Below are 24,464 nucleotides of genomic sequence, written 5' to 3' on the forward strand. Positions count from 1 at the left end.
GTACAAATTGGAAAAGAAGTAAAACTGTCACTGTTTGCAGATGACATGATACTATACATAGAGAATCCTAAAGATGCCACCAGAAAACTACTAGAGCTAACCAATGAATTTGGTAGGGTTGCAGGATACAAAACTAATGCACAGAAATCTCTTGCATTCCTATACACTAACAATGAAAGATCAGAAAGAGAAATTAAGGAAACAATCCCATTCCCCACTGCAACAAAACAAATAAAATACCTAGGAATAAACCTACCTAAGGAGGTAAAAGACCTGTACTCAGAAAACTATAAGACACTCATGAAAGAAATCAAAGATGACACAAACAGATGGAGAGATATACCATGTTCTTGGATTGGAAGAATCAACATTGTGAAAATGACTATACTACCCAAAGCAATCTACAGATTCAATGCAATCTGTATCAAATAACCAGTGGCATTTTTTACAGAACTAGAATAAAAAATCTTAAAATTTGTATGGAGACATAAAAGGACCCGAATAGCCAAAGCAATCTTGAGGGAAGAAAACAGAGCTGGAGGAATCAGACTCCCTGACTTCATACCATACTACAAAGCTACAGTAATCAAAACAATACAGTACTGGCACAAAAACAGAAAGATAGATCAATGGAACAGGATAGAAAGCCCAGAGATAAACCCACACACCTATGGTCAACTAATCTACAACGAAGGAGGTAAGGCTACACAATGGAGAAAAGACAGTCTCTCCAATAAGTGGTGCTGGGAAAACTGGACAGCTACATGTAAAAGAATGAAATTACAACACTCCCTAACACCATACACAAAAACAAACTCCAAATGGATTAGAGACCTAAATGTAAGACCAGACACTATAAAACTCTTAGAGGAAAACATAGGAAGAACACTGCTTGACATCAATCACAGCAAGATCTTTTTTGACCCACCTCCTAGAGTAATGGAAATCAAAACAAAAATAAACAAATGGGAACTAATTAAACTTAAAAGCTTTTGCAAAGCAAAGGAAGCTACAAACAAGACAAAAAGACAACCCTCAGAATGGGAGAAAATATTTGCAAACGAATCAATGGACAAAGGATTAATCTCCAAAATATATAAACAGCTCATGCAGCTCAATATTTAAGAAACAAACAACCCAATCAAAAAATGGGCAGAAGACCTAAATAGACATTTCTCCAAAGAAGACATACAGATGGCCAAGAAGCACATGAAAAGCTGCTCAACACTACTAATTATTAGAGAAATGCAAATCAAAACTACAATGAGGGGGCTTCCCTGGTGGCGCAGTGGTTGAGAATCTGCCTGCCAATGCAGGGGACACGGGTTCGAGCCCTGGTCTGGGAAAATTCCACATGCCACGGAGCAACTAGGCCCATGAGCCACAACTACTGAGCCTGCACGTCTGGAGCTTGCGCTCTGCAACAAGAGAGGCCACGATAGTGAGAGGCCCGCGCACCGTGATGAAGAGTGGTCTCCACTCCCAGCAACTGGAGAAAGCCCTCACACAGAAATGAAGACCCAACACAGCCCAAAATAAATTAATTAATTAATTTTAAAAAAAAAACTACAATGAGGTATCGCCTCACACCAGTTAGAATGGGCATCATGAGAAAATCTACAAACAACAAATGCTGGAGAGGGTGTGGAGAAAAGGGAACCCCCCTGCAATGTTGGTGGGAATGTAAATTGATACAGCCACTATGGAGAACAGTATGGAGGTTCTTTAAAAAACTAAGAATAGAATTACCATATGACCCAGCAATCCCACTACTGGGCATATCCCCAGAGAAAACCATAATTCAAAAAGACACATGCACCCCAATATTCACTGCAGCACTATTTACAATACCCAGGACATGGAAGCAACCTAAGTGCCCATTGAAAGACGCATGGATAAAGAAGATGTGGTACATATTTACAATGGAATATTACTCAGCCATAAAAAGGAACGAAATTGAGTCATTTGTAGAGATGTGGATGGACGTAGAGAAAGACTGTCATACAGAGTGAAGCAAGTCAGAAAGAGAAAAACAAATATTATATATTAATGCATGTATGTGGAATATAGAAAAATGGTACAGATGAACCAGTTTGCAAGGCAGAAATAGAGACACAGATGTAGAGAACAAACGTATGGACACCAAAGGGGGAAAGTGGCAGTGGGGAGTGGTGGTGGTGATGTGATGAATTGGGCGATTGAGATTGACATGTATACACTGATGTGTATAAAATAGATAACTAATAAGAACCTGCTGTATAAAAACTAAATAAATAAAATTTAAAAAATAAAGAAAAGAAAGCCAATGCTTTTCCCAGAGTTCATCCTTAGCATATGTAGACAGATCTTTTCAGCTAATAAAAGCTAAGCTGTCACTGCCAAAGCAGATGACCAAATCCTGCCCCCAAAATTGGGTACGCTCACTGCAAAGCATATAAAAAGAAGAGAAATGATGTTTCAGCAGAATTTTGTTCCTTAATAGTGCAGCAGGACAGACTAAAATCATTCAGCTAATAGCACACTATATTAGATGTTAAAAATAAATGAACTGAAGTTCCTGTTTTCAAGATCTCTCCCTTTAGCCTCAGCTTCGTTGAAAATACACAAAGAAGCTTTTAAAGGAACTTCTTATGGTCCTACTGTTTATTCATATTTTCTCCCAGAGACCCATTTCTTTTCCCAGGGTGGAAATTTTCTCTATTTCTTATATTAATGCCCTATTGATAAGATAGACTCTAAAGAGTAATAGATATTGTTAACAGGTTAATGACGGTGGCCAATTTTTAAAATTAACTGTGGAACATCCCTGGTGGCGCAGCGGTTGAGAGTCTGCCTGCCAGTGCGGGGGACACAGGTTTGATCCCTGCTTTGGGAATATTCCACATGCCGTGGAGCAACCGGGTCCGTGAGCCACAACTACTAAGCCCACGTGCTACAACTACTGAAGTCCGCGTGCCTAGAGCCTGTGCTCTGCAACGAGAAGCCACCACAATGAGAAGCCCGCACACCGCAGTGAAGGGTAGCCCCGCTCACCACAACTAGAGAAAGCCCGTGCGCAGCAATGAAGACCCCGAGCAGCCAAAAATAAATAAACTTTTAAAAAATTAATTAAATTAAAATTAACTGTATAGAGGGAAGAAAATTATAATAAAACCCACCACTTTTAAGTGCACAATTTCATGAGTTTTGACAAATTTGTAAGGTTGTGTAACAATCACCAAAATCATACTAAACATTTCCAACACGCCTGGAAGTTCCTGTGTTGTCCCTCTTTGCAGCCAACTCTCTTCCCCTAGTTCCTGGCCCCTGATCTGTTTATCACTATAGTTCTGCTTTCTCTAAAGGTTCATATAAATGGAATCATACAGTATATATCTTATTTCTGGCTTATTTATATTAGTATGATGCTTTTGAAAAAAATTGTTCATGTTGTTACTTCTACCAGGAATTCATGCCTTTTTCCTTTTTATTACTGTGGACAAAAAAAGAAAAAGAAAAATAGGTTGCCTACCATTTCAGCAAACAGCAATGTTGCCCACCAGCAAACCATCAGCCACTGCAGCCACCGCCCCCCCCAACACCCCCGGTCCCCCAACAGTGCACCCTGAGGTGGAGAAAAACAGGATATGGGCCCTAGACAGTTAAGATGTATATCAAAGGAATAATTTCAATGAGTCCAGACTTTGCATCTTCCCACACATAGAAAAGTACTAAAATCATTAACTTGAGATGTCTGTGTTTTAGCAGTAATCTTTTGATGTTCAACTACATCTGTATGTTTGTTTCAGCAAAAACTCCTCTATATCCTGGTTTCTCCCTTACCTCTTTGGAACAGGTCCTCAGAGCTATCTAAGGTGCTGTCTCTCAGGTTGGAGTCCTCAGAAAGGGCACTGAATAAAAAAACATAATTCTCAGCTTCTAGGTTGTGCACTTTTTTAAATCAGTTGACACTGCTAAGTAGTATTCCATTGTATGGCTACACCACGATCACAATTTGTTCATCAATTCACCAGTTAATAAACATTTGGTTACTTTTTAGTTTTAGTTATTATAAGTACAGCTACTGAAACCAAGCAGGGCCCTATGGAGCCCCTGGGCATGGAAGCATTTCTGTGTCCCCTGTTCCTTGTTTGTAGGGAACAGACTCTAGCCTCCATGACCTTCCCTGAGTTCCTAAGGGTAGATTCCAACAGTTGCTAATCAGGGAAGGAAGGGGATGCAGAGTCAAGGGAGGAACAGTCAAGAAACAGTGTTGCAGCCTGCTTGGAGCAGAGTCCTGGTTCTGCCTCAAGGGACACACATAACAATATCTTTAAGCTCTTCTGTAGAACTAAAACACCCACGAAATGCAAGATGTTCCAGAGAGATCACAGTTTGATAACCTCAAAGCTCATCAGAAGACCATAAGAGGCTAGATTAAAGGAGTATAGGACCTGCACACACCCTGATCCTTATCAGCAACCCCACCCTTGAACTACTGCTATAGAACTCCTCACCAAATCCTCCCAGGTGGGGACCAGCCTTCCGTGTTCCCCTCTGCCTGGCAAAGCAATAAAGCTATTCTTTTTTATTTCACCCAAAATGTCTCCAAGATTCAATGTGGCACCCGAGCACAGAGGCCGAGACTTTGGCATCACTACATTGAAAATTCAAGCACAAGACTTTGGGTAGGCATGTTTTCACGGGTCATATAGTAAATGTATTTTTAACTTTATATGAAAATTTTATATTACATTCCGGTGCCTATTTCTGAATAACAGATTTGCTTCAATTGCTCAGTTTAAAGGAAAAATCCCCTATCTGTAACAATTCAAACTATTGACACCACTGAATAATACAGATCACTGACAGGGGTAAGAATGGATTAATCTATTACTTCTGAGCATTCATTAAGCATGTGCACTCTATTTTAAAGACACGGCAAACAGAGCTCACAGTCTGGTGAAGGAAGTTACACTGTTCCAGGATGACTATGATTATCTGTTGTGGGAAGTAAAATTAAATATTTTAGACCCCTGCTCCTCAGAGTGTGGTCCACAAACCAGCAGTATTGAAACCAAGCCCAACCCTGTGGGTCCCTCCCTGGTACAAAACCTTTCTGTGTCCCCCATTTCTTGTTTGTAGGAAATAGGCTTCATTCTGCCTCCTAGACCTTCCCTGAGTTCCAAAGGGCAGATTCAAACAGTTGCTAATTAGGGAAGGGAGGGGATGCAGAAACAAGGGAGGAGAATAGTGCAGCCTTGGGGCAGGGCCCTGGTTCCTCCTCAAGGAATATACACAACAATATATCTTTGAATTCTTCTGCAGGAACTAAGGCCCCCACCCAGGTGGAGGATGGTAACTTCAGGCTGAGCACAAGAGTCCTGGAGCACCACCCTGTTACCTCACCAACCAATCAGAAGAAATTCACACACCCTGCAGCCCTCACCCCAAATTTTGCCTATTAAAAACTTCTCCCCAAAAACCACTGGAGAGTTCAGGGTTTTTGAACACAAGGACCTGTTCTCCTTGCTTGGCCCTGCAATAAAACTTTCTCTGCTCCAAACTCTGACACTTCGGTTTATTTGGCCTCACAGTGCGTTAGGCACAAGAACTTGCATTTGGTAACAGTATTGGCATCACCTGGGAACTTGGTAGAGCTGCAGAATCTCAGCTCCACCCCTTGATCTACTGAGTCAAATGTGCATTTTAACAAGATCCCCAGGTGACCTGTGTGTTTGAGAAGCACTGCTGGAGAAGGTCAGAAGAAAGAGGAATCATAGCCCATGGAGAGGATCAGGGCTCCACAAAAAACAGTTGTTGAGAGGAACTGAAAGCTCATTCTAAGTTCCATGCTACCTCTTTTAAGAGTCTTTTGGGCTTGACTTTTTAAAATTTCCAATCAACAAAATTTTCCCTGAACAAACTAGTGAGACTCTCTTTGAAAATAAGTGGCTTTGAGAAAAATTTCCATCATCATTCTAGGGGATATTTGTGGTCTCTCTGTAAATTCCCTGGATATTTTCATTCCTATATTGTTTACAGCCTTATCCTTTCACCTTCCATCTACTACCAGTATCACCACTGCTATTTTTGAGAGAAAATATACAGATTACATCTACGTGACACACATTTCATCCTGCATCGCCTTCTGATTCACCTAAAAGGGCCAACTGAATCACCACTCACTCACAACATTTCCCATTATCGCTATTCACACCTGGGACCCAGGAATTACAGATCTTAGAGCTGGAAAGACTGCAAGAGTTCAGGGCATTTAGACAGAGTAAGGTCTTATGTCACCACGTTACAAAAGAAGCAGACAGGATTTAGAAAAAAGTAAAAACTTGCCAAAGGTGACCTCACTCATAAGTAGCAGAGTTGGCAGTGCAGGAGAACATTTTTACGTGGATTTTCCTCCAGCATGATTCCAGGCTCATCATGGGTACGCAACAATAACCCACTAGTCTTCATTTCATTCCAATCCTCTCAAATCTCTATGGTTTTCAATTCCTGAAACACCCCTCGGGTGGCGGGTGGCACTGCGTCTCACTACTGCTGCCTGAGCTTCTAAATCTTTCTCTTCCTCCTTGGCACACCTAAATACAGGTGTTCTCAAGCTCTTATCTTTTTTTTTTTTTTGGCGGTACGCGGGCTTCTCACTGTTGTGGCCTCTCCCGTTGCAGAGCCCAGGCTCCGGACGCGCAGGCTCAGCGGCCATGGCTCACGGGCCCAGCCGCTCCGCGGCATGTGGGATCTTCCCGGACCGGGGCACGGACCCGTGTCCCCTGCATCGGCAGGCGGACTCTCAACCACTGCACCACGCCACCAGGGAACCCCTCAAGCTCTTATCTTAATCCTATTTCCTAAACCCATGTTGTCATTACTTCTCAGCTACTAGCAATGATCTCTAACCTATCTTCCGTTTAAATCAGCCCATGTGCTGCACTGGCATGAACTCCTCAAAGCAAGCCCAGCTCTCATTTTGTCATCCACCCCACAGGAAAACCTTCAGTGTTATCCCACTGTCTGCCAAATACACATAAAATCACTTAGCCTGGCATTTAAGACTTCTTTAATTTGGCCCTTCTATCTTCCTTCTCATCTTCTTCATGTAATTTCTTCTCTGCAGGTAGCAGCGCAATTAGGTGTTAAGGTTGTCTGCTTGGCAATCAGACACCATGGGTTTGAGTCTCAGCTTTCCCTCTGTCTAGATGTATGACCCTAGGAAGTTTCTTAACCTCTTTATACCTCACCTGTAAAATGGGAATAAAGATAGTACCTAATAGAGCTATTTAAGTTGTAAATATAAAGCACTTAGAAAAATGTCTGGCACATGGTAAGGACTCTCCTAATCTTGTTTTTAATTCTTCTTTTAAAACTAATAAAGTATAAGCTGCCCATACACCAAGGCTTCAATAAAAGCCTAACTTCAGGGGACTTCCCTGGTGGCGCAGTGGTTAAGAATCTGCCTGCCAAATGCAGGGGACATGGGTTCGAGCCTTGGTCCAGGAAGATCCCATATGCTGCAGAGCAACTAAGCTGGTGTGCCACAACTACTGAGCCTGCGCTGTGAGACACAACTACTGAGCCCACGTGCCTAGAGCCCGTGCTCTGCAACAAGAGAAGCCACCGCAATGAGAAGCCCGCACACTGCAACCAAGAGTAGCCCCTGCTCACCACGACTAGAAAAAGCCCGCGTGCAGCAACGAAGACCCAACGCAGCCAAAAATAAATAAATAAATTTATTAAAAAAAAAAACAAAACTAACTTCATAACATCCTGGTAAAGATACTGAAGAATTCATGACAGTGTACAATAAGAGCCAAAAAAAAGAAAAAGAAAGTTAAGCTTCCATTACTATGCTAGCTATTATTTCTCCACATTTATTTAAACATTTCAAAGTATCTGTGATAGGAAGGCTTACCCATTTGCTTCTAAATGTAAAACAAAAGGCATTCAAGATAATAGTAATTCATTAGCAAAACTCATCTTAGACCCTATTTCTGGCTATAGAAGCCATACCTTCCTATGCTTTTCATAATAAAACCGCTCTGAGTCCTAGTAAAACCAAACAACCTAGGTTTGTAATCAGCATATCAAATTTATGTCTTGAAGCAAGAAAGAAAATCAAGAACTTTACAAATAATCTGAGTTGGCAAATAGTTTTCACCTTACACTCAGATTTGGATCCATTAAAATGTTGAGAAGGGGCTTCCCTAGTGGCGCAGTGGTTGAGAGTCCGCCTGCCGATGCAGGGGACACAGGTTCATGCCCCGGTCCGGGAGGATCCCACATGCCGCAGAGCGGCTGGGCCTGTGAGCCACGGCCGCTGGGCCTGCGCGTCTGGAGCCTGTGCTCCAAAACGGGAGAGGCCACAGCAGTGAGAGGCCCACGTGCCGCAAAAAAAAAAAAAAATGTTGAGAAGGATTCAAATATGGTACTCTACGCTCAGAAGCAAATGCCAGGGTCAGTCAGCAACATCTAACAAGTTAACGATGAAGAGTTGAATACCTATTAGCCCTAGGCTAGAGAATGGAGGAAGAAGAAAAAACAGTGCAACAGACGGCAATACAACTAGGTTAAATTTTCTGAACACTTATGTGACGAAACTTTTCTAAATGCTCTTGGTATATAATTCTTTTAATCCTCAAAATGATCCCTTAAGAAAGGTCATTCCTATCATACAGATGAAGACACTAAAGCACAAAGAAGTTATAATGTACCCAAGGATACCCAAGTAGTAAGTGGTGGAGCTGGGATTTGAACGCAGGCACATACCAGAATCCATGCTCTTCACCATTAGGTTATAAGGACTCAAAATATTTCCATATTCTTGATGCAAGGAGATGTATAGATTGACAGGAAAGGCAGTCCCAGAAATCTCCAAGATGATTATAGCCCAGATTTCCTTCGATTAAGATGTTTCTGGCAGTAAGAAACCTGAAGATCCAGCCTTACATTCAGCCTACATTCACAGTGCTCAAAAGTTCTGCAAGACCAGTGCCTCAGGACACTAGGGAAGGACTTTGAATCCACTCACAATCTTGGTATGAACAATGAAGAGCTCAAGAGATTCCCAAGGACTAAATCCCAAAACCACTGTAAATGCCCAGATGTACCAGTAGTACTAAAGCATAATACTGTAAGTCAATAAGTGTCCTTCATAAAATGATTTCCAAACAAAGCAGTTGCTAGTAGTAACTAGTAGTTACTACTAGTAGTAACTGCTAGTAGTAACCGCTAGTAGTTACTACTAGCGGTTACTACTAGCAGTTACTACTAGCAGTAGCTAGCAGTAACAAATTTGCTAGTAGAATAACTGTTCTCTGATGAACCTCAACAAATCAGAAAGGCTATGGATTCATGGGTAAAACATAGAGCTAATTCCTAGAAGACATTTGAGCTCCAGAGCTTTCTCAGAATGAATTTATAAATAGGTGTAAATTTGTACATGGGATTCCAGGCATAGTAAGGAGAATATACACACAAATTATATTAAGGTACTTCAATGAAATTATTACTAATTGTAGCATTAAAGACAGAGAGGGAACTAGAGTTCATTCTAGCAACGCTGGTTAACAGCACTTGCTACAATAGTTGTGATGCATGTAATGTTCTAGTTGTAACTTCAGTTTACTTACTCTTTCACTTCCATGTTGGTTTAGAACAGTCCCAAAAAGGCCCATTTAGACTGAGAATGAAAATAATAATTAAAACTTTCATAGCTCAATTTTGGGATATGCTAAAGAGTCACTGGTTACCTAATATGTAGTTTCATAGGCCCTCTCTGGTCACCTGTTAAACTAGTAAGAGATAAATTAACAGGCAGCTGTATACAAAGAAGGAGAGGGTAAAGTCACCTGCCAGAGGGAAACACTGTATAAAAATATTTCAAGTGTTCCAACTTAACAGCTAGGAAGTCTGAGAAGACAGTCCTGTTGCCTTTGCTTACCTACTCTTTTAGGGGTCTGTTCCCAAAGGCCCTCTGTCCCCTGAGGATGTAGAATGTGGTAAGGGTGCCGGAGGCCCAGGAGGCTGCTGCTAAATTCTTGGAGCCTCTCCACTAGAAATTATCCAAGACAAAAAGGTCGTGCTGCTTCTTCACTTGTAAGTGCTGAAATAAAACACAAAGGTTGCATGCTTATAAGGATGGTTCGGCTACCCGAGAAAAATCTTAAGCCATTAAAAAAAACTTTGAATGAAAATACTACTTTAGTAAACTCACTACCGGCCCGTCCCAAAATGCTCTGCAGGGTGATGTAATTACCAAAAACAAAACAAAAACAAAAATCCAACAGCAAAACCGGCTGCATATATTACATGACTGTAGCCCATGACTGGTTATGCACGCGATCCAGCTTAGTCTCCTTGAAAAAAATAACATATCCAGCTCAATTAATCCAGAGCAACCCGGTAATGAAAGAACCATCTGTCTTCTTTTTCAGCTTCTCTCCACACGTACACACAGCTTTATTGTTCAATGCAGAGGTGAGAGAAGGAGCTGCTGGAAAACCTTCTGAAGAGGAAAGGGAGGGAGGGAGACAGGAGAATGTGGAGGAAGGTCAAGAAGAACAAAAATATCCAGAAGGAAGTGAGGGGAAAGGAAGTGTGGGAAGTTAGAACAGCAACTACTTTAACAATGTGCCATGGGCTACCTTCTCCAAAAAATTTTGAAAAAAAAAATCTCAAATGCTCCTGCTGTAGCTTTTCTTACACAAGACTAAATAATCCTGATACAAAAACAAACAAAACAAACAAAACTGCATGCTTTGTATTTCTTGGGTTAGTAGAAAGTGTCATTTAAAAAAAAAATTTTAGGAAACAAATATCAAAAAACAAAACCAACAAAAATATGGCAAATATTTTATTTCAGAACCCATTGATGAACTGATGTCCTACAATAAGAAAGTGATTATGCTTAATTAAGAAAATCATAGATCGCGCTTCCCTGGTGGCGCAGTGGTTGGGAGTCCGCCTGCCGATGCGGGGGACGCAGGTCCGTGCCCCGATCCGGGAGGATCCCACGTGCCACGGAGCGGCTGGGACCGTGAGCCATGGCCGCTAGGCCTGCGCGTCCGGGGCCTGTGCTCCGCAGCGGGAGAGGCCGCAACAGTGAGAGGCTCACATACCAGAAAAAAAAAAAAAAGAAAAAAAAAAGAAATCAGTTGATGTGCTGAATTGTGGATTACAGGGGACTTTTTTTCTTGAAAGTTTAAAATTTATGGAGAAACAGAAAATGCTTATTTTCATATATCTCTATATGCATATATATCTATATGCAGCATATATCTGTATATGCTGACTGACCCCGGCATTTGAAGTGCTAAGCAGTTGGTGCATTTAGAAACCAGAAGAAAGGCAAAGCGGTGCTCTTTAGTGGCAATTATTATAATTAGAAGTCTCCACCACAAGACAGAATTTTGAACCTAAGGAAATTATGGGTCATGATAAAGTTGAGCCTCAAAATCATTCTCCCTAAATGTATAGAAAGTACAACTCCTGGGTTCCTATGATCTTCAACCTACTACTAGCTACCACCAGCTGGAGTAAAGGAGCAATCACAAATTTGAAATAGAAAGGTTAGTAAAGAAAGCCCAAACAATGTCACACCAGGAACAACTAGAGGGATGGGGATTTAGTTACACCTGGAGAAGCTTAAATCAAGGAAGGAAAACAAAAATGGCTATTCTCGCGTCTGTATGGCCTTCATGAAAAAGAGGCGTTAGCCTGGTACTGAATGCTGCAGGGAGTTAAGCCAAGGCCAGTGAATGCAATATTCGAGGACTCTGAGCTCCACAGGGAAGAAGTTGCTTAGGTTGCCTAAAGATAATACAGGTTCCATTGCTGGATAATGAGTCACTTGTTACTAAAGATGACTGTTTTAAAAACCACGTGGAAAAAATTAATTAATTAAAAGAAATAAAAACTACTTGGGAGGGCTTTGGATAGTAGTGCTTAATAAACTTTAATGTCCATTAACATCACCTGAGCATCTTGTTAAACTGTAGATCCTTATTCGGTAGGGCAGGTGGGGACTAAGAATATGCATTTCTAGTGAGTTCCCAGGTGGTGCCAATGCTGATGTAGCTTGGTTACGAGCATTAGAATGTTATTTAAACCAGTGTTTCCCAAAGTGCAATCTTCTAACCATATGGCTTCAAAAGTACTCCAACCCTGATGTGGGGGCAGACGATTCATAGGTAAAGTAGCTATTAGCAGAATTGTGCAGGCACACATCTTCAAATTAAAAATAAAAAGGGTATATGGTGGTATCTTCCAGTACCCCCCAGGTGAAACTTTTGAACAATAACTAATTTTGTCCAATTTTAAAGAATACATGTTTCATTTCAATTAAAAAAGCATTTAAAAATGATGCTTTTACTCCAAGCTTGGTAAATAACTGAAGCCAAATAAGCGTGTCCTGATGAATGAATGAGTATATGCTCAGCATTAAAAATGCAGTGACTTATGATTTCAGTATACAATAGTTAACAGAGAAGTAGGATAAGACAAAATATGGCTATAAAGTAATTTTTCCCAGTGATTTGTGTTACAAAATCATTTGCCTCCAAAGGTGGTGAGGGTAGACTCCTAAGGCTACATTTGTAGTCTTCTTTTTCAACGTAGGGCCTTGCATTATTTTCCTAGCCCTGAAATTTCACCTCCCCACCACCCCATCTGGGTCAAAAAATTCTTTCAATGCTTTGAAAGTTTCTTTCTTGTTCATATTTTGCTCAGCTCCCTACTTATCTCATAAATTTGGGCTTTTAATTAGTTCAAAATTCTGTGTGATGTCTTTCCTGGGGAAATATGCTAATATCTGAACACACAGACCTTCCTCAAATTTTAAAGCCGCCTTAGGTTTCTCTCCCAGAGTAAATAAACCCACAACTAAGAAGGAACCAGTTTCCTGTCTTTCCTCCCACTCTGTAAGTTCTCCTTCCAAAGGGTTTACTGTTTTATAGTTTGCTTAAAAGTTATAAGTAACATTCCATCTGACTTACAAAAGCCCTTTTTTTCAAGCTACTTATTACATCAGTTTATTCTGAATGAACCTAGCTTATTCTGCTCCTTGAGACGCATCATTTCCTGTTTGTTAGTTCCTCTTTTGCTACTTTTAAAAGAAAAAAGTCAGTTAGCTTGAGGGTAAACGATCAGATGAGCATGTATCAAATCTTAAGATTAAAGCAGTTGGAAATGTTCCTGCTTTCCACAGTAAATGAAAGTATGTGATGATACTTATGTTACTATCCATCAGATGACCCTCCAAAGTCAAATTACAAATATGATGCGAATCTTAATTTGGGGTATCTTATGATTTTTATTACAAATAAACCAGTACATGCGATACATATTTTTTTATTAAATCATATAGTCCTAGATTTACTTCCAAATACCAGCTAAATTAATCCTCTAGGCAAAGGGAGTCAATTCATTTCCTAGTAAAATTAACTCTGAAAGTTTTTACCTCTACTATAACTTTGCTGATTTAGTCAATAATTAATTTCCTAATGCCAGCCCTTGTCATAGGCACTGAAGATACAGAAGTGAAGAAGAAAAACAGTCTACAATCCAGGAGAGAAGCAGAAATTAGCAAGTAGTTTTATTACTATTAAGTAATAGTACTTAGAGTTATTACTATATAAGTAAGTATTAAATTACAATTGTGGTCTGACAAGCAACTGACCCAGGTGGGGAAGGACAGGGAGCTTCTCGGAGGAATTTGAGAAAATTCACAGAGAACTCCTCTGAGAAGGAGTTAACCAGAAGAAATCAGGGTGGAAATGAAAAGCATCCCAGTCAGAGGAAACAGCATTTGCGAAGATTCTGAAGTGAAAATGAAAACAGTTCACCAGAAGAATTGAGGTTGCTGATAATAGGAGTAAGCATGAAAATGATAAGAGCTAATCTTTGTTGCATGCCCTACGACATGCATGAACTCACAGAACCCTCACAACAGTGCTAAGATGGGCCTGTTATTCTAATTTTGTAAATGAGGAAACTGAGAGGCTTAGAGAAGTTAACTTGTCCAAGGTCTCAAAGTTAGGTGTCAAGCCAGGGGTTGGGCTAGGCAGTTGTAGGCAGTAATCTAGGCAGTAATCTAATAATTCAGATTATTCTGAATCTGTAAGCTATTCTAGCTTTCCAGGAGCCAGATCAACTTGGAGCTTTCCTCATCTTCAAGATTCATTCTGTCAATTTTCATTTTTCACAGAATAATATTGTGAAATATAGATGTATTGGAATAGCTTCAGTCCCATTCCCAGAGTCTTTATAAATGTATGGTTCCTAGGTTGGAATCTATCTCATTAGGAAATATTACATCGAATTTTTTCATTACAAAAATGTTAACAGGGACTTCGCTGGTGGCGCAGAGGTTAAGACCCCGTACTCCCAATGCAGGGGGCCCAGGTTCGATCCCTGGTCAAGGAACTAGATCCCACATGCATGCCTCAACTAAGAGTTTGCATGCCACAACTAAGGAGCCCGTGTGCCACAACTAAGGAGCAGGTGAGCCGCAGCTAAGACCCAGAGCAAGCAAATAAATAAATATATATTTTTTAAAAACCCATTAACAGAAGTCCAAATGTTAATATAACAAATGCCCATGAACCCATTAACCAAAATAACCATATCTTCTCAGGGATTTTTTTTTAATGGAGATTTATGTTCCCCTCCTTACCATGTTCCTCTTCTCTGAGAGGCAACCACTATCACAAATTTATGTACTTTTTATTCACACATGTGTACACACCCACATGCATTCGAAAACATTATGTGGTATGTAATATTGTTTAAAGTAATGTTTAACATTGACATAACAAATACATACTATTCTGAAATTTGCGTTTTTCACTCTACACTTTTGGTTTTGAGGTCCATCCATATTGATGCATAAAGGTCTTGTTCATTCTTTTTAAGTTCTGTAGAGTATCCTATCAACCAAATATATCACAAAGCTTTCCATTCCCTACCAGAGACAGTTAGGTTGTTTTCAGAGAACTGCTAATCTAAATGTCATTTTGGAGCAAAATCTTCTTTTTTCTCCAATCTAGAAAAAACAGTTTACTAAGACAGTGAAACTTACAAATTGCTAGAAATACTTTAAAATTGAAATCTCACTTTTGCATAGAGTCTTTTTTCTAAAACATAAACTTTGATCATTCAGGTTGTTTAAAACTACGTAGATATTTAAGATACCATGACTCTCTGAAAACGGGAAGTTAATAGTATTTTTTTAAAAAAAGTACATTTCTAGGTAAGGTGAATCTATAATCATCCTGTCGAAAACAAAACACACTGAAGAAAAAGTGGATGCTGAAAATAGCCTTCTTACAATCACTTTCTTTTTCTGATAACCACACTGACTAGGCAGAAAAGTTAGAGCATTTGAGCAAGTAGATAAACAAACCAAAGGTCTCTCTGGAATGCTTTGTTCAGTGTTTTGGCCAGAACATAATCCAAGGTACAACCTCACAGAGAGATAACCAAATTTCTCTTTAGAACGGAGGGATTGGGAAGTGCCTACTATGAGCCAGAGTCAATGCGGAAGAAAGTGGACAATTAAGCAAAACAATGAAATGCCAGGTCTTTCACCCTGAAGTCTTTAGACCCATAAACAGTGTGACTATACACAATGATCTATTGACGTTAATGAAAATTTTTAGCTCAAGGACATTGTAACAAGGTTTATCATCCAGCATAAACTGAAGTCAAGTCTACGTCTATGGGTTTCCTATCCCTTTAGCATCATTTTCTATAAAGAATCTGAGAAAACCTCAAAAGGCAGATGTTTTAAAATATAGATAAATGTTTACTAATGGCTGCATTCTTTACACTATAAAACAACCTAGTCTCGGGAATTCCCTGGCAGTTCTTGGCGTTTTCCCTGCCAAGACTGGGGTTCAATCCCTGGTTGGGGAACTAAGACCCTGCAAGGCGCAGCTCGGCCAAAAACAAAACTAAGCAAAACAAAACCTAGTCTAAAAGGAGCAAAGGAAATTTGAATAAGAGCATTCTCTTTGAAGGGAGGGGGAAGAAACATCTCTTCTCCTAGCAGATTTCCAAAGAATTGTACACCATCCCCAAGAAGGTGAATAACAAAAGAAATCTGGGTTTCCATTGAAAGGAGTAACTCCAGTGCACTGGGGACCACAATGGAGTCAGACCGTTTGACTCCATGGTCACAATTAGCCAAATGTTTTAGCACATTCCACAGGCGAGAGTCAAGGAGATATCACTTCCTCTAGATCCCTGGTCTCCAGCCCAAGAAAACCCCCTCGGCTTAGGAAAACCTACCCAGGCTTCAGGAGGCAGCTCTGAACTCAACAGAAAATCATCCTACCAGTAGTTCAGTGAAATAACAGGCCAAGCAAATGGAGCAGCTCCATCATCCACTTGTCCATCTGTCCATCCATCCATCCAACACAGATACGTATTACTCATCCATCACATGGCACAAGATCTCAAGGAACAAGGACTGTCTGAACTGACAACACAGATGCTCGAAAGGCAAGTCCATAAAAACACAGACGATTAAACATACCGAACATAACATTTTGCCTAATTCTAACCTCTTACCTGTAGTTTCTAAGTGTACTCTCTTATTATTTTTCAATTAAATAATATGTATATTATAGAGAATACATAGAGAGAGGCCTAAAACATGCAACTTTTTTGCATTCTCCCTCAAAGGGCAAAATATATTGTATGAACAGCAGAAATTAGAGGTTGAGAGACTCTTAGCAAGAGAATAAGGAACCACCAATAGGCCAGGAATGAAAAGTTGAAATGCTTAAACTTTTGAAACTTCCCCGTGTTTATGATATTTTAAAACGTCTGGAGACTTCCCCAGTAGTTACTAGCAGTAAACAATGGCTTCTGAACAGAAAGCAGGGGCAGTTAAAAGGCACATGCACTCTGTAACCACCCTAGGCTACAGACGTATAAGGTGAAGGGAGAGTCTGTACTAAGAGTGTTTAAGACAAAAGCCACCAGAATCCCTAGGTCCCGAAGCAACAGTACAAAACAACAAAGGAAGTGGCCTGAGTCTATGAAGTCACCCTGGGGACTTAACAACAGTCCCATCCTTATCATTCCCCTCACACCAGAAACTCAGCCCAGAATAAGAAATCGATAAGTTACTGTCAGGCAGTCTAAAACCAATCCTTTGCTGAAGAAAAAAATACTCCATCATCTAATATGCTCTGCCTCGTTCGTTATTACTAACTAAAGCCTAATTGTTGAGCTGCTTTTTGATCTGAGGGCTTTTTTATTTTCTGAAATGAGAACCGGCCTTTGATATGCGTAAGTACAACAAAATGAAACCTTTATTTACAGCATGCCATACTATTGGAAATAGGGATTTCATTTAAAGAATAAAGTTCTTTTTGTTTCCTATCAGAGATGATTCTGGATCAGAGGAACTGGGGACAACTAGACGGAGACGGTGGCTCAGTCTGGGTCTGGGAGGATGGATTAAGGACACCTCAGCCGAGACCCAGATAGGCAATGGTGGGAAAGCAGAGAGGGCTGATTTACCAAGCTTGGTCTGGGGTATGTCAGGAAACTAAACTGATTCAGTCTGAAAATACTAGGGAAGAGCAGAGTGAAGAAATAAAGAAAAAGTCATACGAATGTAATGAAACCTTGTCTTCCACAACACAGACGTGGAACAACCAGGGGCAAGACAGGGCACTCTGTGAGCTAGTCCAGACAGGAGCAGCTTCGAAAGGGTGTAGCCAGGGCAATTCCAGAACCAAGGATCAGGTGCCCTCTGAGGGACAGAGAGAAGAGGGGTCAGAGCACCAGGCCCGCCACAGACGCTCTGCATTCATTTTCTAGGGCTGCAACAACAAAGTACCACAAACAGGGCGGCTTACAATAACAGAACTGTATTATCTCACGGTTCTGGAAGCTAGAAGTCCAGAATCTAAGTGTTGGCAGGGCCATGCTCCCTCTGAAACCTGTAGGGGAGAAACCTTCCTCGCCTCTTTCTAGTTTCTGGTGGTTTGCTAGCATTCCTCTGCATTCCCTGGTTTATAGATCATCACTCCAATCCACTGCCTTCACACAGTGCTCTCTCTGTGTCTCTGTCTTCACACAGATGCTTCTTATAAGGACACCAGTCACACTGGACTAGGGGTCCATCCAACTCCAGCATGACCTCATCTTAACTAATTACGTGTGCAATGACCCTATTTTCGAATGAGTTCCCATTCTGAGGTACTGGGAGTTAGAACTTCACCGTGTCTTTTTAGGGAGACAGAGTTGAACCTGTAACACCCTTCTTGATGCCTAGTCCGTACTCTCAGCCAGAGGGACCCTGATGCTCTAGAGTCATTCAGAATACCTGGGTGTTAATTCAAATTAAAAGGAAATAGAGGGCTTCCCTGGTGGCACAGTGGTTGAGAGTCCGCCTGCTGATGCAGGGGACACAGGTTCGTGCCCCGGTCCGGGAAGATCCCACATGCCACAGAGCGGCTGGGCCTGTGAGCCATGGCCGCTGAGCCTGCGCGTCCGGAGCCTGTGCTCCGCAACGGGAGAGGCCACAAAAAAAAAAAAAAAAAAAAAAAAAAGGAAAGAGAAAAAAAAAATTACCCTATGGTGGTGAAAGTCAGAATAGTGGTTACATTCAAGGAGGGGAGCAGTGACTGTGTGGGAGTATATGGTACACTCCTGGAGGGCAGGTAATGTTCTAGCTCTTCATCCAGAGGCACGTAGCGTGGGTGTGTTCACTGCGAGGAAACGTATCGAACTATACTTAGATGGTCTGTGTATTCCTCTGTATGTCCAATATATTTCCATAAGAACTTTACTTTTTAAAAAAAAAGAGAGAGAGAGAGAAATTGGAGCTGTCCAAGAAATAGAGGTGTTGGCAGCCTAGGCAGAACCCCAGAAAAAGGCATTACCTGGGAGTAGCCCCAACCCAAGAGTTGGCTGCTCAGCTGTGCTGGTTCAGACATTTGAGTGGTCAGTTTACCTGAGATGTTCAACTCCCAGGAGCTGGTGTATAAATGGAAATGTCAAAGTAATTCACTTATAATGAGAAAAATATAAGAGCCAAGGAGTACATATATTTAAACTGGAAGATTGACAACTTCTACAGGCAAATCCCTGGGTGATAAGAAAAGTTGTTTGATTACCACAGACCTATAATAAGGATACATTCTTCCCTCAGTAGTGCTGGAAACGCAGTAAGACACTTTTTGATCTGCCCTCTGTTTTCCTAGCCTCCTTGCGGACCTCTCCCACACATTCCATTTTCAGGCTAATTACACCTCAAGTAAATTCCAGTGTTTTTTTTTTCTTTCGCATCTAATTTTCTTCTGGGAATTTTACACTCTTATGTTTAGGGAGTTTTCAGTCCTATTGCTTAATCGCTAAGCAAGAGAAATCAACACCAAAAGACAGAGTTAAACTACACTGGACACCACTCAGACTTTGTAGAAAACATATTTCTGTCATAAAAACACATTAGATTTTCTAGAATTAAATATAATTCAGACATTTAACATCAGACATTGCATAAGCTCTAAATAACATATTGATGTATCAAAAACTAACTGATGGGGCTTCCCTGGTGGCTCAGTGGTTAAGAATCCGCCTGCCAATGCAGGGGACACGGGTTCGAGCCCTGCTTCAAGAAGATCCCACATGCTATGGAGCAACTAAGCCCGTGCACCACAACTATTGAGCCTGCGCTCTAGAGCCCGCAAGCCACAACTACTGAAGCCCGCACACCTAGAGGCCATGTTCCGCAACAAGAGAAGCCACCACAATGAGAAGACTGCGCACCGCTATGAAGACCCAACACAGCCAAAAATAAATAGAATAAAATAAATTAATTAAAAAGAAAACCAAACTGAATGTTGCCTTAAAAATGGGAGCGGGGAGGGCTTCCCTGGTGGCGCAGTGGTTGAGAATCTGCCTGCTAATGCAGGGGACACGGGTTCGAGCCCTGGTCTGGAAGGATCCCACACGCCGCGAAACAACTAGGCCCATGAGCCACAACTACTCAGCCTGCGCGTCTGGAGCCTGTGCTCCGCAACAAGAGAGGCCGTGATAGTGAGAGGCCCGCGCACCACGATGAAGAGTGGCTCCCGCTTGCCACAACTAGAGAAAGCCCTCGCACAGAAACGAAGACCCAACACGGCAAAAAAATAAAATAAATTAATTAATAAACTCCTACCCCCAACATCTTCTTTAAAAAAAAAAAATGGGAGGGAGAGGAGGAGAGGGGTAAAAAAAGGGAGTGGAGAGGGGGAAAAGGAAGCCAAACATTAACTGCAATGCAAACAAAGAAATAAAAATCAAATATTGATCAAATTGTACACACAAATTATCAATCACATAATTATAGAAGACGAAGCTGTGGAGCTCTTGGGTGTGAAATGTATTAGGGAGGTACTCAAAGTTTCAAGGCTACGAATTTGTAATGGTCCTCTGGTCTGTTCTTGGATGTCTCTGTCCTGTTGAAGTCCCTCTCTACTCTCAACTTTCATATGGAAACCCAGGCTTCAGAAGTCTCAAATGATACTTCACAATTTTTTTTTTTTTTTTTTTTTTTTTTGCTGCACTGCACATGCCTTGCAGGATCTCAGTTCCCCAACCAGGGACTGAACCTGGGCCATGGCAGTGAAAGCCTGGAATCCTAACCACTAGGCCACCAGGGAACTCCTTCACATTTCTATCTTTCAAACACTTAAGTTATTAAAAAATGAGAGCTCTAATATCAATTATATATTACAGGTAACTAATGTTTTCATCATTTTCTTATGGAAACAGCAAATGGAAGAGATGTATTCCATGCCATATGTAAAATCCAAGTGCAACTTTAGAAGCAATGTGCAGAATTTGACTGTTATAAATTGTTATATATAAATTTGTTAAAATTGTCTACGTAGACCTACCCAAGTGCATATCCTTATAGGGAGATGTAAACATATAGGCCATAGGTCTCTGAGTCTGATTTAGCTGACCCCTACATTCTCTCCTGCATCATCTCCCAAAATGCTTGATTTTGAACATTATGCTCTATGAGCACGAAATTCTGCACAGTTCTCCATCCTACTCAACACAGTTTCATGCCTCAGTACCTTTGATCATGCTGTTCCTGCTGCCTGGATTGTTCCCTCCCATCCTTTGCCCTCCCCGCCATAAACTGGAATGGTCTAGTGGGATTCTGCTCTTCAAGGAAGACTTCCTTTTCTACCTTTACCCTGTATTTGGATGAGGATAGAGGAGCTTCTAAGGAAGAAAGCATATGTAAAGCTGTTTCAAGAATACAGAAACTGGGGCTTCCCTGGTGGAGCAGTGGTTAAGAATCCGCTTGCCAATGCAGGCGACACAGGTTCAAGCCCTGGTCCGGGAAGATCCCACATGCCACAGAGCAACTAAGCCCGTGAGCCACAACTACTGAGCCTGCGCTCTAGAGCCCACGAGGCACAACTACTAAAGCCTGCAGTCCACAGCTACTGAAGCCCATGCACCTAGAGCCCATGCTCCGCAACAAGAGAAGCCACCACAATGAGACACCTGCACACCACAACAGAGTAGCCCCCGCTCGCAGCAACTAAAGAAAGCCCGAGCCAATCAACGAAGACCCAACACAGCCAAAAATAAATTAATTAATTAATTTTAAAAAAAAGAAGTGATCTGAAGAAGTTGTCCTCCAATATCATTCTTTAAAAAAAAAAGAATACAGAAACTATAACTATCATTTTTTATATTATAGAAAAAGATGAAAAGATGTTAATTTTTTAATGGACATCTGAATAGAGTAGCTTTTACTTCTTAACCCTAGTTTATTCTGAAAAACTCACAGTGCTATTCAACCAACAGATTTTCATGCCCCATCTTCACCTGAAGCCCATGTGGGGGTGTGTGTGTGTGTGTGTGTGTGTGTGTCCGCGCACACACACACACACACACTGTATCCCTCCACTGCATGCCCATGGATCTCTATGTTGTAAATAGCACTGTGCCTGGCACATGATAGGTGCCCAAATATTTGTTGCTGTTCACTGAAAAATAATTAAAGAAATACAACATGAGTAGATTAATAGAGTCCAAAGTGAAGTCAGGGTCTAAGAGGACACAGACTGGAGAAAAAATTAGAGCTAGAGAAGGCCAAACAGAAAGACTTTCTGGAGAAAGTCAAATTTTAACTATTCAAGGAAGAACAGCTATAATAATAGAGTTATAATAATAATAGTAATGTAACAACATTGATTAAATGTTTGATATTTGGCAGGAAATATGCTGAACTATTTATACGTGTTTTCTTTCTAATTATCATAACTGTGATGTGGGCGTTATTTCAAGTTTACAGATAAAGAAAGTGATGCTCACAGAAGTTAGGCAATGCGTTCAGAGTCATGCAGTTAGTAGCCATGAAGCTGGGAAACGAAGGCAGGTTATCACCTGGCTTGGATGGGGGAGGGGGAGTGTGGAGTGGAAGGAGAAAGGCACTAAGTGTCAAAGGACCCTTGCAAGCTGCAGCGCCAGGAGGCTTGCAGTGACTGCAGTGCAAATGGAAGAGTGAAAAGAAAGTTAGCAACAGGAGATGGCAGAAAACTTCAAAGACCTGTGGGAGAAATTCTCTGGATTTTTGAGCAGAAAAAAATTTCCATAATAAAACCCATGCTTGAGGAATGCTATTATAAAAGGTGTGTGGACAGGAATATTGGTGGTCATAGGTAGAGAACTTGGGTAGAAGCTTTTTATAAGAATATGATCATATTACTTATGGTTAAATCAGAAGAGCCCTACACACCGATTCTGTAAAAATAGTTGGTGGAGGGGGTTGTTGTTTTTGTTTTGCAATAGGTGGGCCAGTTTTGTCCTCCAAAATCAGGGCCTGCGAAACATTTACAGGTACTTCATGATCAGAAATTACACATATCCCTTAACATCCTGCTTAAGAAAAAAATCCAATTATTTCTAATTTAATTGTAGCATAGCTGGGATCAAACAAGAGTGATTAGCTAACTGCTTTTGACATTTACTTGAAATATTGGCTCCAAATATCAAAAGCATCTTGAAAGCAGTATTCTTCATCTTACAAAGATCATTTACATTTACAACAGAGAGTTCCTTTAACTTGCAGACTCTGTCAATTAAATAAAATTATAAATTAAATTAGTTGCTGTTGCTGAAAAGACGTTGAAAATCCAGTTGAAATGCAACTGGATTATCATCTCATTGCTCTTGTCTAAATGCAACTGGATAACCCATTTCTCAATTTTTAAGTGCAGTTTTATAACTTTATATTATCTTTATTATATTATAATAATTATTATATATTACATTATCTAATTTTATATTAGCTGTATATTATCCCTAAAAAGTCAGGGAATTAAAAAAATAATCTGATCTTTTATTCTTTGGCTCTAGGCTGAACATAGAAAATGTACATATTCCCTTACCTTTGCCTCTTCTATCCCTTAATACATGAAGGACTCTTACATACTAAAGGGTTGCACAGATTTTAATAAAAGCATTTCATTTTATTTTATTATTTCATTTGTTATACTTTATATTGTATTTTTATACATATTTTATTTGATTATTTTAATAAAAGCAGCACCTTCTATGGTGCTGGCCTAAATAGTTGCAATAGAATCTTTCCTAAGAAGAAAACTCCTCCAAGATGTCTGAAGCAGTGGGCTGATAACTTCTCTGAGGACTAAAATATGATGGGGTGGGGGGAGGGAGACTCCGTAAAATCAGCTCAAAGACAAGAAGGCTTTGTTTATGTAACAGCATGTCCTTGAATATCTGTATTAACCAGGAAAATGCCCTCTGAAGGCACCGTTCTTTGTGAGAAACTTTGTCACTATGAGTCGCAGCAAAAGCCCACAGCTGGGCCCCTCTCAGTTCCCTCTGCCAGGCAGGGACTCCTCCCAGCTCTGGCAATCTCAAGGAGGAGAGCTTTTTATCCCCAGGGCATCTGTGTGTGTCTCCAGTTAGGTAAAATGATACATAACAGAAACCTAAGAAATATCATAATAAGCACTGGAACTCAAGCGGTGCAAATCTCTGCCTACTAAAGGGCATGACATCATGGATGCGAGACACTGGGCTATTAAAGAGGGAAATGATTCCATTATCCATGCTCTTGGCACACTTATTTCCTCACTAATGTAATCACATACCCAACTAACTGACTAACCCAACTCAAATTATCATAAGTTATGAATTATGAAACTGTTCTGAAAGTTTACTGTACACGAAAACAAATTTGAGAATATCCACCTGATAATATTCACATACCGGTCTCTTACGTGTCAGCCTAAGTATACTATATTATTTTCAAAAAGAAGAGTTTCAAAACCAGAAGAGTTTTAATTAACATAGACTAATCCACAGTAATGAATTCACCTTTCACCTGTCTTCTCCAACGTGTTAAGTTTCTGAGATGACAAATTGATGACACTAATAGTTATAATCCTAAGAGTTATAAAGATGTTACAGCTGAG

At 40.6% G+C, this 24,464-nt stretch overlaps 1 protein-coding gene across 8 annotated transcripts in view; it reads right to left on the reverse strand.

The window, feature by feature from the left end:
• Positions 1-24,464, reverse strand: part of ST3GAL6 (ST3 beta-galactoside alpha-2,3-sialyltransferase 6) — a 77,311-nt gene that overhangs the window by 47,050 nt on the left and 5,797 nt on the right. For 3 of the 8 annotated variants that reach the window (XM_079922730.1, XM_079922729.1, XM_079922731.1), the window contains exon 2: positions 9,935-10,096. The exons of 4 other annotated variants lie outside the window; for them this stretch is intronic. The gene's annotated coding sequence lies outside the window, so the exon portion shown is untranslated. Of the gene's footprint in view, positions 1-3,822; positions 3,891-9,934; positions 10,097-24,464 lie in introns of all 8 variants that reach the window. One more of the 8 variants, XM_079922732.1, reaches the window with a different exon arrangement.

The sequence above is a fragment of the Stenella coeruleoalba genome (assembly GCF_951394435.1).
Source record: "Stenella coeruleoalba genome assembly, chromosome: 5".
NCBI lineage: Eukaryota > Metazoa > Chordata > Mammalia > Artiodactyla > Delphinidae > Stenella > Stenella coeruleoalba.